The sequence below is a fragment of the Symsagittifera roscoffensis genome, chromosome 7 (genome assembly GCF_963678635.1).
Source record: "Symsagittifera roscoffensis chromosome 7, txSymRosc1.1, whole genome shotgun sequence".
In the NCBI taxonomy this organism is placed as follows: domain Eukaryota; kingdom Metazoa; phylum Xenacoelomorpha; order Acoela; family Convolutidae; genus Symsagittifera; species Symsagittifera roscoffensis.
This window is the reverse complement of record NC_087068.1, coordinates 58027894-58042451: the sequence shown is the minus strand read 5'-3', so window position 1 is coordinate 58042451 and position 14558 is coordinate 58027894.

The following is a 14558-nucleotide window of genomic DNA, read 5'->3' as shown; positions in this document are numbered from 1 at the left end:
CCAAACACAAATCAGTCAAGAGAGGTATGCCTCCATTTGCCTCCTTCAACTCTTTTCTCGTCTCGGGATTTCTCTCCTCACCCGTCAGGTATCGATTCTGCATTAGGAGATACTCCACCACCAATGTCTTCAGCCCGGCAGCACACTTGTTCGAATAATTTTCCACACTTGGGTGAGCCTTCCCTATCGACACAGGGGTTCCCCACACTTCATCAGCCGATGAAACGCCATCAGTTCTCCATGGGCCAAGAGTACCAGTGTCAAGTATCCGTCAATTCGCCTATCGACAGGGGTTCCCCATACTTCATCAGCCGATGAAACGCCATCAGTTCTCCATGGGCCAAGAGTACCAGTGTCAAGTATCCGTCCCTGCTGACCATGTAGGCCGGACCCAAGTTGAATAGATACCTGGGGTAGACCAAGTACAGGGCCAGTAGGAGGTTAATGGGCATATTTAGTAATTCCTGCACGAACTCATCGAAGATGGCATCTCCCGCATAGAACACTCTACCCATATACTTCTTCTCCCAGCATGGGCTCAAGACTCTCAAAACTTCATGGTTCTTTCTGGTCTTTAGCTCGCCCTTCGCGTGCTCCCTCTTGAACCCTCCAATGTTGACTTCATTCGCCGTTGTGACAAATCTTCCCACCGTCATCTCTATGTTTTCTGGCACTTCCAGCTGCCCCTCAAGAAACTCCCATATCTATTTGATGAGAGGTGGAGCGATCTCCCGCGTCTTGTCTGTGGCGTTCTCAAGCCGTGGGGTCAGAAACGGCCACCTGCTTCTCTTGCGTTAAGCGGTACCCCATCGATTACAACTGATTTTCGGCTGCAGCCACATTTTTCCTTTCGTTGCTCGAACCCCTCGCCCTACTGGTGGAGCTCGTGATTGTTAGATCCAAGCTCCGAAACCACAGGTGGCTTATTACCGGGTGATCATCCCTTACCTTCAGATTGAACTTCAGTTGCCGAGCGAGATTCGACACCTCGAGACAGAGGACTTCGTCCAGCACAATAAGAATATCCGCCAATTCGTAGAATCCCCTCATAGCCTGAGATAAATCTGCCCACGCCGCTGCGACCTCCGACTTAAGAAGTCTCAAGTTTATTGGCTCCAGCGCGCGATTGGGAGCAGCGTTCCCTTCCGCTATCAAGATCAACATTGCATACACAAACTGCAGGGCAGGCGGCATACTCGCGTAGCCCGGGGACGTCGTAAATGCCACTCTTGTCTTCGGTCCAAATCGAGAAGCCACCGACTCTTGCACCTCGTTCATCGCGGCAAACAACGTCTGGATTGCTTCCCAGATTTTCTTGGGTGTTAGTGCCTCACCTTTCAGGTGCTCCAAGAGTCCTGCCGCGTGCAGCTGGTCGTTCATTCCCACAAATAGCAGCGTTTCAGGCGCGCAAGTTGTCTCCGACTTAATCGCCACCACCAGGGTCAGCATCTGATTCAGCTCCGCCCCAGGCAGCAGATACACCAAGGTCTCTGGCCAGAATAACTTCGGTGACGTCCCCTCGAAGCCCGAACCCGCCACGATGATCACCCTCGCTGCTCCCGGATTCGATCAACCATATACTGCCAACTTTTTGGCCAACTGCGAGCTTCCACAGGGCTTACCATATCTTGGATCTTCGGCTAGCTTTGGGCCTCCATATGCGGCATCTGGGAGCCCCATGACTTTCGGCTCAAGCAGCCTTTCCACCACTCTCAGCTGTGCGGGAGTCGCCACCCTGATTCTGCTTATACTCGTTCGATGCTTGGGAGGTTCCGCTATGAGTCCTGAACTCCCCAATTGCTTGGTCCCATTGTCGACTTCTGCGGAATCCCAGTTAAGTCTACTGTCTCCAATGTCTTGGCTCTTGAGAAATGCGCCTCGTGGGCATTTAAGCAGTCCACGCAGTGGTGTCTACTCAAGTCTTCATGTGACACGTTCTTGAGCCCCAGGACCTCCGCCAACTCCTGCCTGCATGCTGAATCCTCCAGATCCAACTCTTTCACCCTCTCTAGATACTGTGCCTTGCTAGTCTCTACTGGTCTCTCCGCCTTCTTATTTTCCACCACCACCACTGACGACACCACTGAACTTTGGGGCGTGGATCCTAGTTGTCTGTTCCGGCAGCTTCTTGAGCTATCTCTCGAGTCGATTCTCGCTCTCAGACGGCCAGATAGGGGCCTAGTTGCAAAGAAGGGAGGAATTGGGGGTGGACCAAAGGTGAACTGGGCTGTTTCCAGCATGTCCGACTCCAGAATGCTTATGTGCCTCTGGAAGACACCATTCAGCCACTCCATGCCCCTGGGCCTATCAAAATGGATGCCATCCGAAGACGCATCATCCGGAAGGGAGCGTTCCATCATATCGGCCACGTCCAACAATTTTACGGGGAGCACGCTCCTCTGCTGGATCTGTCTAATTATCTCGTTGATATTGCGCACTTTTTCATTCATCTCTCTCGCCTGCTGGTCAGCCTTCATATTATATGGGACAGTGCAAATGGTGAGTATCGCGGGATCCAGATAAATCCTCAGCTCCTCAAGAATACAAATCATCTTCCCGTTCAGCCTCATTACCTTTCTCGGCTCCCCCTGGACGTCATTGGTTCCCATCATCAAAGTGACCATGTACATCTTCACCATGTCTAACATCTCCACTGACGCCAACATCTGCGGCGTTAGAGCTCCAGAAAAACTCAAGACTCCAACTTGCCAATGTGACTGGATTCGCGTCAGCACACGTATCAGCCTGTCCCCTATGATCAAGTAGACCGCACCATCTGGTATTTTTGGCTGTGTGAAGTATTCAGCCCAACACGCGCCATGGAAGCAATCCCTTCTCGCCCGTTGCGCCGTTGTCCAGTCTACGCGTTTGTGCCTGTGATAGGCGCCATCTGTGTTTTTCCTGTAACTCGCGATTATTGCATTCCTGACTGGATGTTCCCTCCAGTTGGAAAGTTGCTCTTGTCGCGTCGAATCGTCACGGGTTCTCAACTGTAACCTATCTTGTAGCTCCTTAAGACGTGAACTCCCGCTGATTTGGCTACTGCTAGGGGTTGAGCTCGGAGTATATCTCGGGAGTGTGACCTGCATCAATGGTCGTATTGGTTGCGCCTCTAGACCGCGCACGGAGGGGCACCGGCTCGCGTGGTCTCCTCATTTCCAGTCCCTCGTTCATGTGCTCATGGGCCACATGGACTAAATTGAATCATCCACTGGACCTAGGAACCTCATTCACCTCCATCTGCCACTCTGGTATCGATGCCTTGGCAGCTGGTTCCGTCGTCCTCGTCTTCCTTTCCTTCTGCTCCGCGAACTCTCGTTGCCTCCTCTGAATCTTTTCCATCTCTGACTTTATCTGCTCGCAGTTCGCCTCATTCTCACGCACCTTCTGTGCCTGCTGATACTCCGCCCTAATTATACTCAGATCGCGCCTTGCCTGATCCCTCTCGAGGATCGCTTGATCTCTTTCCAGGTTCGCCTGGTCCCTCTCAAGTTTCGCACCATCCCTATCAAAGTTCGATTTATCTCGCTCCCTCTGAGCCCTTTCTAGTTCCTTCTTCAAGTTACTGATGTCCGGGTATGCCTCCTCTGTATGCTGAGACCGTATCATGGACAATGGTCTGCTGGTGGAATGGGCTGCAAATCCCGCTGGCGGTCTGGTGGGGAGTGGGAATTCTCCCGCACCATACTCTGTGTTATTACTCACGCCGGGATTCCTTGTCAATTCGAATCCCCTCACGCCTCCATCCACGTTCCAGGATAGCCTTCTGGTCTGTTCTTGATTGGATACTCTCTCCGAAGTGTAGCCAACCATCAACACGGCTTCTGTCGCTGATTCTCTACTTTCCCCTTGCGTCTCTAACTGTAGGATGGCGTTCAACATCCAATCTCGCATCGACCCGAGTAGAGTCGAGATCCCTCAAGCGCTTGTATAGCTCGTCGAGGGTAGGCCTTTTGAGCGCTGCCAGCATAGACTTCCAAAAGTGATCTGCCATCGTCACTGTATTCTCAGGCGATCTCACGTATCAACCAACTCAAGAAGTACCTTTCAGCAAACCAACTCGAGAAGCCCATTACCAGTTAGGCTCAAGAAACACCTTTCCCCGGTTGATACTTGAGAAAAGTTTTTCTCTGACATTGCTAATGGAGAACTTTGCTCAAGATCTCCTTCTTTCTTCAAACGAGTGTGGCTTGGTTGTCAATTCGATTTTGCAAATCAATCCGAAAATAAAACCCATTTTTAGACCAAGACGTTCTAAGCCTCCCCCATTACTGTGTTTTTTTAAACGTTATCCCAATAATTCTTCGTTAAAATACTTCAATTAGTGATTTTAAGAGCATGCAGAATCATTTCGATTTTTGGCACCATCAACTCTCTAAGATTTAATTGTCATGCCAATTACATTAAAATACATCTACCTGCCTCGTGCACCCTTGCACCTAACTCGTACCCCCCTTTAACCTAAATCGAGAGTCCTTTGCTTCCTAACTCAAGACCTCCCTGTCGGCCCAAAGCTCAGGCGATACTCAAGTAGTATTTCTTGTGTAGGTGTACCATTTTTTCTGTTTCTGCAAAGACCACGAGTAGGATGGCGTACAATTCCCAAGGGTTCAACTTGTCCCTTTTTGAGATGTTGACCGGCATCGAGACCTCCAGTATCCCTCTATGGATCATGAAGTGCCTCAGCCTCGTTAGTGCCAACATCAGGTGTTTGGGGTCTACCGTATGTTTTTCATTGACCGTTGTTACCAAAAAGCACAGGTATTTGCCCGGAACTTGTGAAACTGAAGGAGGAAGCGCAGCCATTCCTCCCAACCCCGGTCTCTGCCTGAATAGAAATTCCACATTCTGATATTCTATCTTAAAGTCGGAATCTAGTCTCAACTTGAAGCTCATGTCTGCCGTTATGCAGATTGCACTTGTCGTATCTGATCAAATGAAGTCGCTGTCCGTGATCAGGATGTTCTCTGAATGTTCGTTGGGTATTTCGAATGTTGTCTTGAAGTTTCTACCTATGGTAGGCTCAACTTCCTCTTGATTCAATTCCAACCCGATGTTCTTTCTCACTTCCCTGAGCATTTTTATCATCAAATTTTCGGTGAGGGTAAGTCCTACCCCCACTCTACGAACAAAAATTATTATCGACGTCCCCGTCGATAATGTTAAGTCTAAATTATCTGGTGGTATCTCTAGTGGCCGATCGGTAGCTGTCCAACCGAAAAGGGGATCTTTCGTTTTCACATGTCTTTCTGCTGACACGTCGACCTGCTGGCTACTTTGCGCTTCTTCTCCTTTGTTCTCCAGGTCACGCATCCATTCCAGTATCCTCAAGTTTGTGTTTTCCCTCCTTTCTATCTCGCTCTGCTCCAGGTCTATTTCTCATTCTGGTGTCGAATGATCTTCCTGCAGGGAGTGTTCGCTGTCGTTGATGATTTGCCATTTTTCATCGGCTACTAGCTCGCCCACATTCATTAACTCCTCGCCTATCTTCTCGGGTTGTATCTTGTCAATCAAGAAGTCATCCCCATACCTGTTTTATCCCATGCCTGTCCGCTTTCGATTGCCATTCCTTCTCCCTGCTGTCTTTGGCAAGTCTGGTTCCGTCCACTTCGGCACCTCGTTCTGCTCAGGATCATTCCAATTTTCCTCCGCAAAAGATCCCGCATCTGAATCTGCATCTATTTTCTCATTATCTTCCATGCTCACGTCCTCGTTGCTGTCATTCTTTTCTCTGGTGCCTTTTTCGTTGACTTCACATGCTGGCTCTAGCAGTAGGTACTCGAGTTTGTCCATGTTCTGTGGTACATACCAGTCTTCGGAGATGGGACATGAGGTTTCAGATTTTCATAGTGCGCTGCACGCCCCTGTACTCAAGCGGTAGAACCGTTCCTGCTGGTGTACCTCCGTTATCATGAACGGTCCTCGCCATTTCTTTAGTAATTTTTTCGTGCCCTTTGGAGGTATGATCTTCTGGAACACCCAGACATAATGTCCCTATGCATACGGTTTCTCCTGAAGTATTTTTTAAATCGTACTTCTTCCGTTGTCTCAGTTGTGCTTGCGCCGTGTTCTCCTGCAGAGCTCCTTCAGTTCCTGCTGTCTCTTGACAGCTTCTTTCACATACGCCTGAGGAGACGTATTTTCCCTTCGTATTCTGGATAGAAGAATGTTACGGGCATCGCTCTCTCTCTGCCAGTTGACATCATGAAAGGGCTGATTCCTGTTGTTGGGTGTTGCGTGCTGTTGTACGCCTCTACCACTTGCGGCAGATACTTATCTCAGTATGTCATGTATCTCGAGCAATACACCCTGAGCATGTTCACCAGCATTCTGTTATGTCTTTCCACCGATCCGTTAGTCTGAGGATGGTAAGTTGTTGAGTGTGCTTGAGCAATGTGCGATCTACTCATCAACTCTTTTGTCAGATTTTCCTGTTGTCCGATTGGAATGTCATCGGACAACCACATCGCGAAATCCAATGCGTTACCAAATGGTCACAAGTCTCCTCAGCTGAGGCTGTTTGACATGGCACCGCCTCTGCCAACTTCGTAAAGTGTCCAGTATTTGATTATATCCCGAGTCAGTCATGCAGATTTTCTGATGGTCTATCTGCACGACTTAGTTAAATTCCGAGCTCTCTACGGACTTGAGTGGGAACTTCATTTTCTAGGGTCTTTCATTTGTAAACACGACAGACATGCGTTCACCCATCTTTTGCAGGCCTTTCTTAACCCTGGCCAATCAAACCTGTGTAGTATTCTTAGTTGTACCTTATCTATCCCGTGATGTCCCATCTGATCGTGCGATCTGAATAACAATTCCCTCTGGTATATCTGTGGTAGTATGATGAGATTATGCTTGTGTAATATCTTCTCCTCATTTTTTCTTCTACAGGCTACCACACCATCATCTGTGTGATATAGTTAATCTCTTCTTTTTGTAGAACTTATCAAGATCTTGTGACTGTCTTCTTCCAGATCCCCTTTCTTTTTGACTCCTGTCTGGATCCATTTGGAGAGATTGCTTGTTATCTTGTCATTCTTCTGGGCTCGTATCAGATCCGACAGCCTGTATCTCGCTTTGACGTGTTCCTTCAAAGCCATCATCTGACCATTCAGTTCTCCAGGACTGTGGATGTCGTCTTTTAACTTGACGCAGACTATCCTTCTCAGGACCTCCCTGTCTTCGTTTGGCACCAGGTTTGTCCTGACATTTGAATTGCATGAAAGATCCTTGAACGGTTTCCTTGATACTGCATTTTTCTCAAGCTCTTCTCCTCCGTCCAACTCCTGCTGATCTAGATTGTACGTTCCCGAGGAAAAATTAGTTTGTAGTTCCCTGTCGCGGTGCCTCATCTTCTCTTCTGCCAATATCGTGCAGAGACTATCTTGATCATCGCCACTCTTCTCTGAGTCTTCATCCCATTCTTCGGACTCCCCGTACAACTTCTCTTCTTCAGCATTTTGCTTCTGATGTGGGCCACTCCCTAGTCCAAGGTGTTCGGCCTCCTCCCTAAAGGACACTTTCTTCTTTCAAACCATATTCTACCTTAGTATCTCTTCCGAGATTTTTTCAACTAATGACTGCAAAATTTCTTTTTCGCAGGTTGTTTTTCTTTCAAGGAGTCCTCACTACCATCTGCATCCTTCTTCTGAATTCCCTGTAATAGTTCGCAAAACCCAAGAAACTCATCAGTTGATGCTCCGTTTTTGGTGATTTTCAGGTCAGATCCATTTCTACTGCGTCTCGGTCTGGTCTGATGCCATGTCTATCCACCATCCTTCCCAGGCATTTAATCGAGTCCTTGAGTATCTCGCACTTCGATGGCTTGCATTTTAGTCCCGCTCTTTTCATGCAAGTGAACACCTCGTCTAGTCGCTCGATGTGGTCCTCTAAAGTAGGTGTCGCTATTACCACGTCACCAGGTTGCCATATTTCTTCGTTACGCTTGTCAGTGCGTGTGCCATCAATCGTTGAAACGTAGCCGTGGCATTGCAAAGACCAAAGGGCATCCTTTTCCATTGAAACAGACCCAGCTCGCAGGCAAACCCTCTTTTGTCCCTGTCTTGCTTCCTCAGTTGAACCTGCCAAAAAGCCGATCCTAAATCAAGAGTTAACTTTTGCATACCCTAATTTCGAGAGGCTCTCATCAATCCTAGCTATGGGTTAGGCATTTCTATCATGTCAAACTTTAGAAGAGTTTCTATCTCTTTTCTACATGCATCCGATTTGTTAGGGGTCATACGCCTCGCACCCTACCTGTGTGGTACCGCCGACTCCTCAAGCTCTATTTCGTGTTCAACGAAGTTACAACATCCAATGTCTGCCTTATGTTTCGAAAAAACATCCTCGTTCCGATCTAGTACGTCCTTGATGGCTTCGAGCTGTTCTTCCATCACCTTACCCCTCAAGTGCTCTATCTCTGCTAAAACCGGTTTATCCACTTCTAATTCCTGTAGTGTGTATTTCCGGAAATTTCGAACCGCTCAAAAGTCCATCCACTGTCTCTGACTTAAGCGATTTCATAAGACCCGATGAATACTTTATTTTCTTCAATCTTCTCAAGATATAAATCTTATCCCTATGGTTCGGGCAATCAAAAACTTCATTTTCTTTTACATTTTCAGTCATTTCATATCGAGTTTTCACAGGTAGAGCGTATCCCAATTTCCTGTCCCCTCTGGATTGTGATAGGTATATCAAGAGTACTCAACAAGACACTGACGCAGAGGCCAATCTTGGTTATCGAGAAGGATATTCCTAAAATAGCAGCACTTTGACTGTTTGGGTTTAGGACTATGCATACTTGCTCATTGTCAGTTAGTTCATAATAATTTTTCATCCGCAAGCTTTCTATTGCCGCTTCGTTTGCTTTCAGCCTTACATTCCCACTCAACAATACCGGTCCTTTATTCTCATTCGCCATTATTAAATTTACCGGTTTAATTACGTACTTCCTTCCCGGTTCCGAATCGTGAACATCGCATTGTTTAGATTAATTGTTACATCGAAATTCCTGATGAAGTCTCTGCCTAAAATGAATTGGTCAGACTCATCTAGTTTCTCTACTACGAGAAAGCTCATCCACAAGTTGCGTTCCCCCAAGTTTAGGGCTATTGTTGGTGTCCTGCCTAGTACCCGCAGCGCCCCTTTGTTTGCTGCTGACAGCCGTATTCTCGAGTCTATCAAGTCGCCTTTGTTGAAGCCCATCCTCTTCCATGTTTCGATTGGTATGACGCTCAAGACCGCTCCTGTGTCGTAACCCGCGCAGATGAGTCTTCCTTCCGCTTATGTCTAGTACGTGTGCAGATACGTCTGCTTCCGTCACGATATGCATCGCATCTTCTTCTAACATGGCGCAGTGTCCAATCGATCTCAGTTTTTATTTTTCATTATTCACTTAGATTTTTCCGGCTAGGTCTTCATCACATGTTATCATGTGTAGATGTTTATTCCATCTTTGTTTAGCGTTACCTTATGCGGACCATAGGCTTCCGTGTACCTATTGTCGACGCGTACTGATTTGCTACCACCTCTTGTGAGTAGTGCCCTCAAGGCTCTAGAAGTCGTCTGCGGACTTATTGCACTCAAGTAATCTGCGTACACATCAATGTGCATTATCGTCTGATCGCTCGGTTCACTCAGGTTTCTTGTTACTTCGTGACCGCCCACTGTGAATATTGACAATATTCTTGCTTCAATTTTCGTTATGCCAAATGGTTTTCCCGTCACCGTTTTTAGAGTGTTGCAAATGCGCTCTCTGCGGCTTCTGTCACTGGGATCGTCCTGCAGAGTGTCTCATTCAATCTCTGCTTCTCTATCTCCGGCTTTAGTCGTTGCTCGATTTCTTTTGTCGCCAAGTCTTGCTTCTTTTTGTTGATGCCTCTGCAGCTGCTCTCTCATAGTTTATCTCCAGTGAATTCCCAGCCTCAGCCTCCATGGCAGTTTTGACCTGCGTTACAGCTTTCACCGTTTTTGTCAATAATTCCCCACTTGCTGCCATCGTGCTCTTCAAATCAATTTCGGCTTGTCTGTTCCTCGTATTCTATACCGCAGCCAGTGCTAGCTTGTGCTTGGGATGATTTTTCACGGCCTCCCAAAACCATGGACAGTCCATCCTGAAATGGCTCTCTTGATTACAGAAGAAGCACCTTGCGCCTATCTTAACGATTAAGCCACTATAAAACTCATGTTTCTCCGTTTGGCTCATGTCTTCTTCATCCGGCTCGTATCCCAGACTTTTCATGCAATTTTTGTATGTCGTACAACCCGCTACGTGATGATCCGCTGATCCGCAATTTGCGCATAACCTACGTTTATCCATATCATCTCTAGGCTTTTACTAGGACGACTTTTGTGGTTGTCTTCCTCCTTGCATATTCCTGCCTTCTGAGTGCTGGTACTTTTTTGGTTTCATCAACATGTACTCCCTAGACTTTTGTCTCATCTCTTCTGGTGTTGGCGCAGTATCCTTTGAAAGTGTTTAATACGTTGCCAACATCGTTCTCAAGTCGTCACTTCTTACCCCATCGATAAACTTCGAGGCGATGCTGAAATTTCTTCCGTTTGTTGATTCTTCCGGATCACTGTATCTCAAGCTCATCCAGGAACCGATTGATTGACTCATCGTCCCTTTGTCTTCTTTTTTCAAATCTCATCATAGCTTGGTGGCCCTTCATTCCTGATCCGAATCGGTTCAACAGTGTTTCGAAGATCTTGTCTGCGGTATCACGTTCCTCTTCCTTCTTTGCTACTACGCATTTCAACGCTGTGCCCTCTAGGTTGCTCAGTATTGCTGTGCAGGCCTGCCTTTCATCATTCAAGTTATCCTGTTCCAAGTGTAGTCTAATGACTTCTACCATGTGTCGATCGATGCAGCCATCCGAGTCATCTTTAAACTCTTTGGGTTTCTTGAAGGCTTTCCTGGATTTACCACTTCCTCTTTCACTCGAGTCAGTGTTCCTTGTCGCGAACGGTTCCAGTGTCCTGTTCATCATTTCCCAGGTGCTTGCCCATGTCATGGCGTCAAGTCCTACATTGGTGTTCGTGCTGGAGTCCCCTGGTACATTTGTCGAGTTTGAGGTTCCAACCCTTCATGATTGTCTTGGACCCCCCTGCCCCTGTGCTTGCTGCACTCGGGGTAACGGTGTGGACTCCCATTTATTCCGCTGTGGTTCTATAAAGTCGACTCTGTTGCCTTGTGGTTTGTCTGCTATCATTTTGTCTTGCACTATAGAGTTTCTCAAGAGAGCATCCAGTTTGGACTGTATGGCACAAGAACTTTCAGACTGTTCTTTGCTCATTGTGTCTATTCTCGTCTCTAGATTCCACAATTTTCTGTTCACAGTGTCGTACTGTTGCTTCATTTCCTGCATATGCATTTTGATATGTTTCTCTTGCTCTTTGTCGGTAGCCTCTACCTTGTTTGACATCTGCTGTAGCTTTTCTTCCGTTGCCCTTGCCAGGTTGAAGCAGTTGTCTAGATTCTCATTCTTGTTGTATCGTATTTCCCTTTTTAGCTCTTTTCGATCCTCTTCACTGCTTTTCAATTGCTTGTCGATTTGCTCCAACTCTGCCATCAAGTCGCCCAGCTCAAGCGAAGTTGTTTTTTCATGGCTAGCCGTCACTCCACATTTGACCTGCTCATCGTCTAGTTTGGCCTCTGTTAATATTGCGGTAACTGTTCCCAATTTTTTGCTTTTCTCTGTCATTGGTATTACCTCCTCTTCTTCTCTTGATTTCATTCCGACCATCGCTGCAATCCTCTCTGTGAACGACGTTCTTTTTGTTTAAGAATCATCCATTCTTTTTTTGTTTTCCTTTCCACCTTAACAACACTTTGATCTGGCGTCTCAAGATGGTTTTTCCAGCAGGTTCAGTTGGTCCTTCCACGGCGCATTTTTTCGTCTTGTGTTCCTTTGCGCTTCTTGTGTTGACCATGCTCACTGAAATGTTCTTTCTCATTACTTTCGGATTCGACAGTGTTGCTTTCGGTTTTGACGAGTTTTGATTTTGTCTTTGTTCTGGTACTCTCTTTTCTGCTATCGGTACCCTACTTCGCTTCATGATTTTTATTTCCAATTTTTTTGTTTACATTTTTAATATTTACAAGTTTCTATTCTAAAATTTAAAAAACTAAAAGAAATATTCTTAATTCTTGAAAGAAAAAACCATTCGAGTTCGCAATCTCAATAGTGTGGACTTTTAGCTGTTTTTAGCCGTTCTGATTTGGTCTTTGTGGTTTTACTCAAGTTTTGGGACGATCCAAAGACGTCTTTTAACCCTCCTAGGACCCTATGCTCTAGTGTTGTGACACTTCACACTGTGCCAAGACCTTTTGTTCAAAAATTGGGACACCTCGTACTGTCTCAAGACTACCTGCTCAAGTGTTGGGACATTTCACACTGTCCCAAGACCTTTCTTTTCTAGTGTTGGGACACTTCGCACTGTCCCAAGACTACCTGCTGAAGTGTTGGGACACTTCGCACCGTCCCAAGACCTTTCTTTCTAGTGTTGGGACACTTCGTGCTGTCCCAGGACTACCTGCTCAAGTGTTGGGACACTTCACACTGTCCCAAGACCCTTTCGTCCTAGTGTTGGGACACTTCGTGCTGTCCCAAGACTACCTGCTCAAGTTTTGGGACACTTCACACTGTCCCATGACCCCCCACTCAAGTGTTTGGACACTTCGCACTGTCCCAAGACCCTTCGTGCAAATGTTGGGACACTTCGTGCTGTCCCAAGACCCTTCGTCCAAGTGTTGGGACACCTCATACTGTCCCAAGACTACCTGCTCAAGTGTTGGGACACTTCACACTGTCTCAAAACCTTTCTTTTCTAGTGTGGGGATACCTCGAGCTGTCCCAAGACCTCCTGTTCAAGTGTTGGGACACTTCGCTTGGTCCCAAGACCTCCTGTTCAAGTGTTGGGACACTTCGCACTCTCCCAAGACACCCCTGTTCAAGTGTTGGGAAACTTCGCACTGTCCCAAGACTACCTGCTCAAGTGTTGGGACACTTCGCACTGTCCCAAGACCTTTCGTTCTAGTGTGCTGTCCCAAGACTACCTACTCAAGTGTTGGAACCCTTCAGACTATTCAGGACCCTTTCATCCTAGTGTTGGTACATTTCGTGCTGTCCCAAGACTACCTGCTCAAGTGTTGGGACACTTCGCACTGTCCCAAGACCTTTCGTCCTAGTATTGGGACACTTTGTGCTGTCCCAAGACTACCTGCTCAAGTGTTGAGACACTTCGCACTTTCCCAAGACCCTTTCGTCCTAGTGTTTGGACACTTTGTGCTGTCGCAAGACTACCTGCTCAATTGTTGGGACACTTCACACTGCCCCAAGACCCCCCACTCAAATGTTTGGACAATTCGCACTGTCCCAAGACCCTTCTTCCAAGTGTTGAGACACTTCGTGCTGACCCAAGACATTTCGTCCAAATGTTGGGACAGTTCGTGCTGTCCCATGACTACCTGCTCGAGTGTTGGGACAGTCGGATCTCTTATTCTTCGGTGTTGGGACACTTAGATCACTATCCCCGGTACCAATACTTGAGCTCTAGTATCAAAAGTTTCCCCAAAACCCAATCTTACTTACCAAAAATTTTACCTACTAGCCCCCCTGTAATTAGCTCCCTTTAGTAATCCGATGCAAGTCGAAACACGACTTGTTAACAAGTATCTTGTGATCACCTATTCGTCAAAAGCCGATAAAGTTAGTTCCGAAAACGTAAAAAAATTAAGCTAAAAAAGTGATAAAAAACAGAAATGTGAGTACACCAAAGTTCAAAGGCGACCAATGTCGTCCTTCCTAAAAACAAATTTTGTCTGGTACCTGATTGTCACGCGTTTTCCTCCCTCCTGCTAACGATTATATGGGGTATTCTCGTTTCGGGTTTCAAAAACGGTCTATTTCCGATCCCCCCGCCCGATCCGACCCGGTTACCTACCTTAATTCGATCTTAAATTTGGACATGCTCGCGTTGCAACTCTTGATCTGGGTCTAAAGATGAATCTTTCCAGACTCTGGGTCTACTAATGTAACTAAGTCGACGATACCGATTGTATAGTTACTATATTGTGTTCCCCTTTTTTACAATTTGCAACCGCCAACCACTATCTTAATCGACCCTCCTTCTAACCTCTCCCCTATTTAGCCCCCCTCTTAAGCCGAAACTTACCTTAAGCGCGATGGGTGCTAAACCTCTTGAGAGAAAACCGTAGAACCTGTTTCAAAGCTCTGTTCAAGTAATTCTTATTTCCTATAACGTTATGTGGATTTTAACGATACCCGACTGACCAAACAGAACACCCCTGTGTCCTTCTGCTTGTTCTGATTCTATGCTGGTTGTCTCCTTGGCGTGTCCAGCACCTCTCAGGTCCCTTTCCTGAGAACCAATTTCCCACTTGGCTGGTCACCTGTTCCAGTCAAGTCTCCCAGAAGTTGCAAGCTATCTGAAAACCCTTAAAAAACGCCCCACACTCGGGCACCTGTATAAAGTTGCTGGTTTGATCGGAATGATCGGTCTGATAAAAACAGTATGGGTATACTATT